We start from the raw sequence: 11,524 nt of genomic DNA, 5'->3' as shown, positions 1-11,524 counted from the left end.
CACCAATATAAAACAACAAAAAACAGCAAACTATTGCATTGGAGACACTAGAAATATATAATGTGATTAATTTGTTATCAACACAGTTACAGATAATTTTTCTATTGGTCAACTAATTGACTGTTTTGATTGTAGTTGAAGATATACATGCATCTGTCTTTCAAAGACACACTCTCCACACTCCACAGCCATCTGCTTCAAGAAAAGTCCACCACAAATAGAGGTCATCTCCCAGTTATGACATGGTAAATGCATGGTCTGACACTCGTCCTCCATGGTGAGCACCTGGGCAGAATGCTCAAGGTCCTTACAAACCACAATGGCCTTCACAGCAACTGGGTTGCAGCAGAAACCACTGACGAGCAACCACTACTCAGAGAGGCTCAAATAATACAACTTTTCTACACAATTCACTCCAGGTCAAAAAATTGTTATAGCGGACCTGCTCTCCTGTCCTTCAGGAATTATGTCTGCTTGTCCCAGAGGGTCTGAGCTCCTGTTACCAGCATATCCTTTCCAAGGGTAATGAGGGTATTGTGAAATCCACATCCAAGCATTTAAAGATGATATTAGAGCTGCCTGTAGTTGTTACAGTAGCATTACAGAGCAGCAGAGCTGCAGCCTGCCAGCACCACATGAAAGAATGTTTTGACAAGAAAAGTCAAAGGGAAGACCAACGGGCTACACGGTGCTACAGGGATGACGGACTACATGACAGGGTTCGCCAACCTAGCCAGGGCCACAAACTGCTCTCTGTCTGGCCCACACAAATTGAGGTCACAGATTAACTGAGGCCAGTTGTCATTTCAGTCATTGTTCTTGTGATGCTCATGTTTTGCCATAAGTGAATTGCATACCAGGGCTAAAAACAAGAGGTCCATTTTCCAGTTGTGGTTGTGGCTCCTGCTTAATGCTGGAGCTCTTCTCTGGCAATTCTACACGACCCCAGAATGACTGTAATGAATCTACATAATGTATTGTACTTAATAAATCCCTGGGAATGGCCATACTTTACTTCTACAAACATTATTCTTTTTACTGAAATACTTTTGAGAAATAAATTGATTATTTGAGAAGATAAATGGCTAAAGATTAATCTCTTTAAACTTGGGTAAACAACATATCTAAATGAGTCCTATAAATATATCCTCCTCTCATTGCCAAATATGAATCACTGCTCCCTCCCATTGCTGGATTTATTTTTGACCAAGGTAATACCTCATGATCTGCTGGTAAGATGGCAAATAATAAGCCAAGTCTGTGCAAAACTTAGAGATGAAAGTTGCTCCTGGAGATGATCCCAGACTTTCCCTTCATTAAATCATTTGTCAGTCAGTCAGTCGTTATGTTAACCTCTTCCCATCAAAAACTACATCTTTTTCATTCCTCGTAGCAAAATATTAATGGAGTTTGTGAGGAACACATCTCTGGGATTAAATTATCTGAGTTGGCAATCCTTCATAAAGTCTGTTCCTTGGAGATATATAACACTTATCTAGTGTTAATGGAATGACCATCAGCCTAAATTTTATTTCAGATATCTGAGACCTGTAACTATACACCAGTGACATTTTAATGCTTCTTCAAATTGAAAACTCATCACTGGCTGTGCTAACAAAATTCACAGAACTCATGTGCTTACTACAAGCAGTGTCCACTTAAAATAATTCACCCTCCGCGTGCACTGAATAAACAATCCACAAACAATGTAGTGCACTTTTGCAATGTACTACTGGGTTTACTGTGGGCATTTCTGGTGTGCTCAGTATTTACAAGCACAATCAAGTTCCAAAATATGTCAGCCTAACAATATCGTCATCTGTTACTGACAGTACTTTTCAACAAGGAGTAATGATATTCATTTTCAGGATTATGTTAGTGGTGTGTGCAAAAAGTTACAATAATTTTACCCCATACTATTTTGGTACACATCATGAGACTATATAAATGATATATCAAATGTTAACTATAGTGTATATGTAGAAAATGAAACATGCTTTTTCATAAATATGCACAAAACATAAATTCATTCCTAACCAAAGTGAGTAGAGCACTGAACAGACAGCAGCTCCGGACTGATCAGCATCAAAGATGACTGAGCACAGTTAACTGATCCTGTGGCACGTCTTCATGATAGTATTATACTTTATCACTGTTAATTGATAATACATTGTTTCGGTGTTTCACTTTTCAATTACTTGTTTTGTAGCATCTTGACATATAGGATGTTATGTTTGCGTCCGTTGAGGTAAATTCTTCACAATAAAAACAATGTAAATGAGTCAACTGTAGGTTCGATAGCAAACTTATGCCAGTGAGATTGTTTAAGAGTTATTATGTGCAGTATCCAGTGTGTGAAACTTAATTACTGTCCACATGCTACCGAACATAATAAACTGTTGCTTATTCGCCATGTGATGGGATACTTTTGAGCTAGCTGGCTTAGATCCTCCACCTTCCTTCAAAGGAAACTGCAGAAGCAGTATGGATGCCTTGGCAGTGTCAGTATTTGTGAAGTGGTGTCTTAGTTTAGAGCTTACTTCTCAAATAGAGGTGAGCAAAGAGGCATGGCATGCTGTGTGTACAAAACTACAGATGGTTTTTATGTATCTTTTACCTTCTGTTTCCAAGGTTGTGCTGTAACTTTGGCTCAGTTTAAGAACTTTCTGCAAGGCCACTGATGCTGCCCCATGTCCCCATTTCTGCTCTTTGGTCATTTATTTTGTTGCCCATTATATTTAGTTTTTGCCATTCATAACACGTACTCACAGTCATTGCCCAAAAAGAAATGTTAGTATTTCATTAACATGAATTAAACTCAAGAAAGGGTATTGGTCACCAGATGTGGGCGAATGCATGGGTGGATTACTGTACAGGCCTACTGGACACAGGGGCTCAGGGGGGCCCTAAGTCAAACCCTCTGTGTGAAGTCTTCACAAACCTTGTATTGAGTTTCCACCTCTGGTTCATAAAAAAAATGCATATACTCGATAAGTCATTCTCTCTTCCCTGGAAAGTACGTCCTGACTGACCTGCAAATTTCAGCGCACTTTCCAGCAAAGGAAGGCAAGCAGGTGGAGCTCCTTCTGTGCTTATAGAACTAGAGTTACAATGGAGAGACTTCATTATCTTCGTTATTTCATGACTGCTATACACCTGGCAAATTAAAAACATTATATTTCATTGTCTGTAACCTACTCTTCTGTAATACCAGAGCTAAAAACAAGTTCAACAAGTCAGTCGTTTTAGTATTGTGCTTGTGGCTCCTGCCTAATGCTGTGTGTTGGCTCAGCACTTCTCTGGCAGTTCTACCTGACTACAGTGAACATACAGATTACTGAAGTTAATAAATCCCTGTCAATGGCCTTACCTTACACACGACATTATTGTTTTTATTGAGATTCATTTGAGAAATAAATAGGTTGCTTTAGTGGATAAACTGAAAAAGAATAATCTCTTTAAACTTGGGATATGATATTAACAAAATATCTAAATGAGTCCTATAAATAAATCCTTCTTTCTATGCCAGGTACGAATCATGGCTCCCTCCCATTGCTGGATTTATTTTTGAACATGGTAACACTTCATGATCTGCTGGTGAGATGACAAATAATAAGCAAAGTCGGTGCAAAACTCCCAGATCCCAGACTTTCCCTTCATTAAATTACTTGTCAGTCAGTCAGTCATTATAAAAACCCTCTCCAATCAAAAACTAAATCTTCTTTATTCATCACAGCAAAATATTAATGGAGTTTGTGAGGAGCACATTTCTGGTATTAAATTATCTGAGTTGGCAATCCTTCATCAAGTCTGTTCCCAAGAGATATGTAACACTTGTCCAGTGTTAATGGAATGACCATCAGCCTTAATTTTATTTTAGATATCTGAGACCTGTAACTATACACCAGTGGCATTTTAATGCTTCTCCAAATTTAAAACTCATTGCTGGCTGTGGTATCACAATTAAAAGGGCCTATGAGCTTACTTACAAACCGTGTCCACTTAAAATAATTTCACCCTCTGCATTTATTGAATAAACAATTCACAAAAACAGTGCACATCATTCTCAAGAAACAAGATGTCAAGTATTTCTCTGTAAAGTTGAGGCACTTTTACTGAGAAGGCAGAATCATGTGTAAGAAACATATAACTTACATTTGAATCATATTCATCTATTGTCATATTTTGAGTCCCCAGTAAAGTGCCAACATAACCCTAACCCATAAATGCACAGAGAAGTGAAGTGAAAACAACAGAAAAAGAGATCTGAGGCCCAGACTGCTCAGCTTGATGCCAAATCTGCCTTCTTTGTAACTGATACTGATAAGCTGTATGTCAAGGGCAAACTTGTCAGAAGAGAGGGTGGTAATTAGCCACAGATGTGACAGATGGAGGGAAGACAGGTCAATAATTATACAATTTGAAATACCATGGTAAAAAAAGATATTTTTATCATGACTGTTATAGTCCATGTTATTTAACTGATAAACCATTTCATGAATTAACTATATTTCGTTGACTCCTTCACTCTATTTCCCACTCAGACGGTCACAGAAAAAGAGGATAACATCTATCCCAGGAACAATCCACAGTTTGATTAAACTGACACCATGGCCATGGTGACCCACCTCCCAGAGCGTTATCAAACATGAATGATCTTTTGTTTATATTTCAGATCATGAGGACCACTCTATCCTGGTTGCGCGAGTATGAAACAAACTGTCAAGGTAAATCTATATGAACTTTATTACAACTAAGCACAATCTTGATAATGTGTGTCTTATATCTCAGTGGAGAATCTGGAGCTGGAAAAACTGTCAACACATAGCATGTCAATCAGTACTTTGCAACAGTTGCTGCCATTGGTGATAAAAAGGCTGAGCCAGCAGATAAAACTGCTTATTTTAGATTAAAATGTTTGTCAGAAGAATATTAATGTCTTGTAATTACAATCTGCTCTTGCTGGGCTCTCTTGAGGACCAGATCGTTGCGGTCAACCCCCTGCTGGAAGCCTATGGTAATGCCAAGACTGCAAGGAATGACAACTCCTCTTGGTTTGTAAGTTATCACGTCCAGGAATCATCCTTTACTAATTGCTCTCTTGTAAAATGTTTCTGGGAAAAATTCATTAGGATCCATGTTGGTTCCACTGGAAAGCTTGAGTCAGCTGATACTGAAACATGTGCGTCAATGCTAAATTTACAAGAATTTATAATTATATATTATTTATAATTGATGATCGTCTGTACTGTTGGTCCCTTGTATACACATGGCATCTATTGCATGTCTGTCAGTCATGGCGGGGAGATCCCCCCACTGCTGCTCTTCCTGAGATATCATCCACTTTATTGCCCTGTCAAAGGGTTTTCATGGGGAGTTTTTCCTCATTCAAATCAAGTGTTTAAGCAAACGGGTTGCTGTATTCTGTAAATACTGTAAAGCTCCTTGAGACAGATTTGTAATTTGTGATATCGGGCTCTGTAAAAAAACTGACTTGACTTTTATCAAAAATGGCTTTGTTTAACTATTATTTTAGACAAGGGACAGCTGATGCATAACATTAGCCCTGTTTACATACCATAGATATGATGGATCAGTTTAGTTTAAGGAAGAGAAATTATCATGTTGTGGGGAAGCGTAAGCATGGGTAGTGAGCGTGGTGTGTTTGCAGCGAGGCTGTGGCCAAGGTAATTCATATGAGCAGGCAGCTTAATAGTCACATATAGATTCACACAGTAATTGACTGCCATCTGTTGGTCTGACAGCACTTCATACCATAGTCATATTCCAGCTCCCCGCAAATGTATGCAGTACAAGAAGGTGATGATAGGGGATGGATAGACACTTGCAGTGACCAGGGTTAGAAGTAAGGCAATGTGAAGGAAGCTGCAAAAAGTGTTTATGGTGTGTAAAAAGCTACTCCAGTTAAATTGTATTTAGCACATTTTGTGTATTTTGCTCCAAGAGTCAAGGCTGAAGGTCAGAAAGTGCCACAGCTAATAAAAAAAGAATGTGATGCTTGAAAAAAACAGAGAAATAATTTCATTTTGATATGAAAAGAAATAAGAAAGAGATTTTCATCCTAATATCATTATTTCTAGGTCGGCAATGGCTCTGTGGAAGTCTGCACGATGCTATATGTACAGGACAGCATATAATCATCTGTGTATGCTTATATCCACACAAGTTACCTCAAGAACTTACTGCTGAAGGCAGCACATGTTAAATCAGAAGCTACACACAGAACAGAATCTGCAGTGGAGGAGGTTGAGGAATAAAATAAACATTACTGACTGAACTATACAACAAAGGGGACATCTTACTGGAGGGGACTTTATCCTGATGTGGATTTATTCTGACAAATAAGTCCAGACTTGCAAATGCCTTTCCACTTTGATCAGGTTATATCACCTTACCTTCTCGAAAAATATGTGCAGTCACCAGATAATTTACACCTGTTAGTTTTAAAATCTGATATTGTTTCATAGCACATTGCACAGCCATATATGTCAACCGTCTTCAGAAAATGATCTGTTGCAACCTGTTAATTAAAATAAATAATGTTTTAAAAAGGGATATGAGAGGATGGAGTTTAGATAGATTTAGTATTTTGTAAGTTTATAATAAGCAGTCTAAAAGAAACCAAGAAGGCCATGTGCAATGTAATAAAATCCAAAACAATTTCCTCCATCACACATTGGCTTCAGTATGCTCAAACCCCTGTAAGCAACAGGCAGTTCTAAAAATATACTTCAGAGAGGGCAGAACATCAACCTGGTTCTGGTTCCACATTTTCCATCTACTCTGTTCCCGTACCATATATCAACAGATCCTGCCACTCCCTCCTGCCCTTCATAACCCGTGTTCCCGCCATTCACCATCACCTAATTTTCCATGCCCATCTCCATAACTGTTCCCACTTCCTCATCAGCCTTGCAGTATATAGAACGGCCCTTTCACATTCATTCACTGCTACATCGCTTATCCACTCTCACTTAGCAGTCTGATATTGACATCTCTGCCTGTCTGATTCTCGCCACCGTCAACCCCAGCCGATCTGTCTGGAACGGACTTTTGTCTGTCTGACTCTTGCATTCAGGTCTAAATCTGATTATACTAAACTGGGCTTTTACAGCATTATTGTGTGCAGTTATCCAAAGAGGTCATGGGTCTTTGAAAACAGTGAGAAAGACTTTGAGGGTCTTTCATGGTTTCATGTATAGCTGCTATGAAGCAATATCAGATTTTAAAACTAGCATGTGTAAATCATGTGATGACCACACAGATTTTCGTAAGGTGACATAGTCTGATCTGGTGTGATAGAAGGAAAGATAGATAGACGCCCCTCTTGACCTTGTTCATAGGTACATCTAGCAATATCTAGGTTGTCAAGCTGACTGTACTGTATTTGATGAGTGGAATCTGTCTCATCCCCCTGTAACTGTACACCAGCGACATTCTGACACTTCTCCAACTTCTACACTCACCAGTATTGACCAGGCACATATCACATTCGAATATATATATATATATATATGTGTATATATATATATATATATAGATATATATATAGATATATAAAAATAAAAGCTGTCAGGTCTGGATGCCCACAGGTTCTGATACAGGTGAGTGTAGTCATATATTCCATGATAAATGAAGATGGTTTAGTCATGATCAGTCATCATCTTACACATAAGGCTATTGCAGCGACCTGAACTCACATGGCATGTCGTATGTTTGTATTCCAGTCCGTCCGATTACGTATTTAGGAAACATGAAATGTGTACTAATGTAATTCCATAATACATAAGTCAACATCAGATCATATTTTAAAGGATACTTCTCATCATTTTTCAAATGTTGCATTTTGAGGTGTGGTGTTTGACTGAGACAAACCCCTGAATCGATGTAAATAACTGTTTACTGCAGGCCAAGGCTCAGGAAGGTCCAGCATGAGCTGGAGGAAGTTCAGGACCGTGTTGGCGTTCCCAGGTCAACAAGCCATGAGCCAAGAGCTGTAATGCTGGAGAGGTCTCTACTGAAGCTGTCTGTAGAGTATGCTAATACAAATCACTTAAAAGGATGTAAAACTGATACCACTGACAAGTTGCTGTCTGAGATTATGGTAGGATTTAGCAGTGAGTCAATGGCCCTTGTAATAGTGAGACACTCGCTGTTATGGAATGACAATTGGCTTTATATAAGCTCAAAACCATTGCAAGAATCCCGGTACTCTCTTGCGGCTACTTGTTGGCTTGACTGCACAATGCTCCAAGTGTTCAGGAAGGTCACTGTCAGTATAAATGAATAGCCATCCTAATAACACTCTAATTTTACGACCAGTCCTACTTGTTGCCAACAAAGCCCATTCATACACAGAGTGCTGACTGGCTCATACGAAATAAACTATGACAAAGGTCCCATCAGCCAGCAGCAGTAACTCAAGCGTTGCAAAGGGATTTGAAAATTGTCATTGACTGACAGTGTTAATAGTTAAATCGATCTTTTATTCATTTCAGTGTGGGGGTGCTGATGAAGAGACGTCTGGTGGACAACTTTTAGTGCATAAAAAAGGAATGCTCTGTTGTGACATTTATACAAATTAATTAAGGCTTTTGTGTACTGTATATTGTGGCTTTTCCCCCTTTTTTCTTTCCAAAGCCAAACTCAATGCACCAAGACAGCACAGTTTAACTGAACTAACTCGGACCAGGTTTAATTTGAGGAAGCGGCTCCACGTAATCACAAAGGTTTTTCCAAAGTTCTTATAATTTAAAAAAAGGATTTCAAGATTAAAGTAAAAAATGAAATCTACAGGATTGTTCAGTCAGATAGAAAAGATGTTACTGAAACCTTAATTTGCTTTTTTGCGCAACAGGTGTGTGAGTATGCAACTTTATCACATTTGATTGAACAATTCTTTCGCTTTACTTGATGCAATCTTTGAAGAGTGGGGGCCTGCTTTCCCATTCATTTATTTGGGCACAGCTAGGCAAGCGCTTATGGTACAAAATTACAAGTTGAAGACATGGATGTAACCAGAAAATGTATCCCGTAGGTTACATGATATGACAGTAAAAGGAAGGAAGGATTAATTAACAGCAGCTTAAGATGCTCTTGCATTTGTGACACCCAACCCTCACAGTCTGCATAGGAAGCACAGGTGCTGGTGGACCTTGCACACTGACTGGTTGCCCATTTGTGCACCAAGATATTTTTAGGAATTGACTTGGCTTTGTAGTGTTTATTGACAACTGCAGGTGAGTGGCCACCAAGGCGTTTGATGTAAAGACAATATCCTTTGTTTAGATTGACAAAGACAGTATCATATGACAATTTGACACAGCTGTCTTTATATTTTTAATGTATAACAATGGCATGCTTAAGCTGTGGAGAAAATAACTGCTGTTTAATATTGTCTCACTCTCATGTTTCAATCATAACACAGTTGTTCAGGGTTTTCATTGGAGCTACTTCAATTTACGCCTGACATTCCCCTGATCAAGGAATCTATTTGGAAGCAAATGCAGTTTATGGTTGACATGAATATTCCAGTTAACCACTGTGCTTACAAAAGCAATATAACAAATTAAAACACAACCATCAAGATTATTTGAATGTGTAAGCTTTGGCTACAACATGCTAATTAGCATAGGATTATTGTATACAGGAAGCTTCACTGTCAGGCTCACCTCCTCCTTTTTTTCTTTTCTTTCCCATTCTTGTTATTCGTCATCTCTTCACAAATTATTGCATTTCAGGTTAGACTGGCAAGCTAGTTTGTACGCAAATTCTGAAAATACAACCTTGAAAGGTAAGCACACCTGTGCTCTTTAGTCTGCAAGTGTGAAACTAGGAAAACTAAATCAAGCAAAGTAAAATAGAGAGAGCTTAACTCTCATCACCTTTGATTGTGATAGTGTCACTACCCAGTCTTAAGAGGAGTCTAACACTCTTTTAAACCTTCTCATGCTCCTCCTCACCAGACGTATATGGCATGTTATATTTCAGTTCAAGGGCTTAGAGCAGAGTCTCATCTATAAGCACTCAAGGACATACAAAGGAGAAGGTTAGTCGGGACAATCTGTCCCAACTTGTCTCTGTCTTATCTCCACCTTCTAAAAAAAAAGCTTGTGCCTCTCACTCATAATCTAATTATTAATAATCCTGTTGAAGCTTACAGTTTACATTTCCAGTAACACCACATAATGCAAAATAAGTTTTAGCTTTTACTCATTACAGTAAATAAACAAATGCTAACATGCAGTCTAAGCTTGCTGCATTTTATTCTTAGATGTATTCAAAAGATAATATGGTGTGAGTGGTGTGTATCATGTAATCTGCATCAATATGTGCAGTAAAATACATGTACTGTACGTAGAGGCAAGAAGACAGTACCCTCAACAGATAAATAGCAAGTAAACTATAAAGTGAAGTTCTCTATTAAACTATAGCAAATGTAATGTAGCACCATGACGCTGCATTTTCATCCTGTGGCAGTCTGGTGTCAGTGACTGACACAACAAGTATATAATTCTGTCTCTTCATCATCCTGAATCACAACATAAAGGTTTCATTAATTTAAAAATTAAATGGCAAGCCCAGTTTGGGACATCACTGTTTATGTTGATCACTAAAAAGGGTTTAGATACAACTCAAAACAGCTGGTGCATTTCGTCACCAGAGATGAGACAGTACAATAATGGGCCCTGTGTGCACAGCATGCTGTGTACCCAAGGTGACACAGCACATACATACCATCTGTAAGAAACTTTAAGCCTTAGAAAATGAACAAGTTGCATCCAGAAGACTGTAATGGAAGCATTGGCTCATCTTTGTGTGACACATGCAGGTTGAGAAATAGTATGAAATCATAATTGAACAACAAAAGCCTCACCTCTGCTGTGCCCAATGTATTTAAGCACACCAAGGCCGTCAAACAAGCTGACTAAAAACACAACTGAGGACCTATGACCTTACTTGAATAGCATACTTGACACGTGCTATTCAGGTTGGCTGAAAAAAAATGGAGACCTTTGACCTCACTTGAATAGTTTGTGTGCGACACATGTTTGCACAATAGCCCACCTACCTGTTGAGGTCAAATGGGTGACATTCCTCAAGGTCATCTCCTTATTTGAAGACAGAGGGTTAAGTAAATCTAAAAGGCAACAACAGAACTTCCCTCAAGAATCCAGATTTAAAAAAAGAAAAAAGGAACAGTCTTTGGGGAAAAAATAAAAATACAAATATTGTTTCCCACACTTATTACATTCAAATTTTAACTTACACTAGTCCTTGATACACTTTTCATTCACGGTACTGTTACAGGTCTGGAATCTCCAACATCTTGTTTATTGGCATAGGACTTATTTTAGGTCTTACCCGAGGCTAGATGGCAACTGTTCATCCACTCCATTCCAAGGTGCTATGTAATCCATCCTCAGCTTTTATGGCATGGCGCTCAGCCTCAATTTTATTTCAGACATCTGAGATGTGTGGTTGTTCTGCAACTGTATACCAG

This window comes from Pempheris klunzingeri, chromosome 17, assembly GCF_042242105.1.
Source record: "Pempheris klunzingeri isolate RE-2024b chromosome 17, fPemKlu1.hap1, whole genome shotgun sequence".
Taxonomy (NCBI): domain Eukaryota; kingdom Metazoa; phylum Chordata; class Actinopteri; order Acropomatiformes; family Pempheridae; genus Pempheris; species Pempheris klunzingeri.
The sequence above is the reverse complement of the archived record's forward strand: the minus strand, read 5'-3'. Positions refer to the sequence as shown.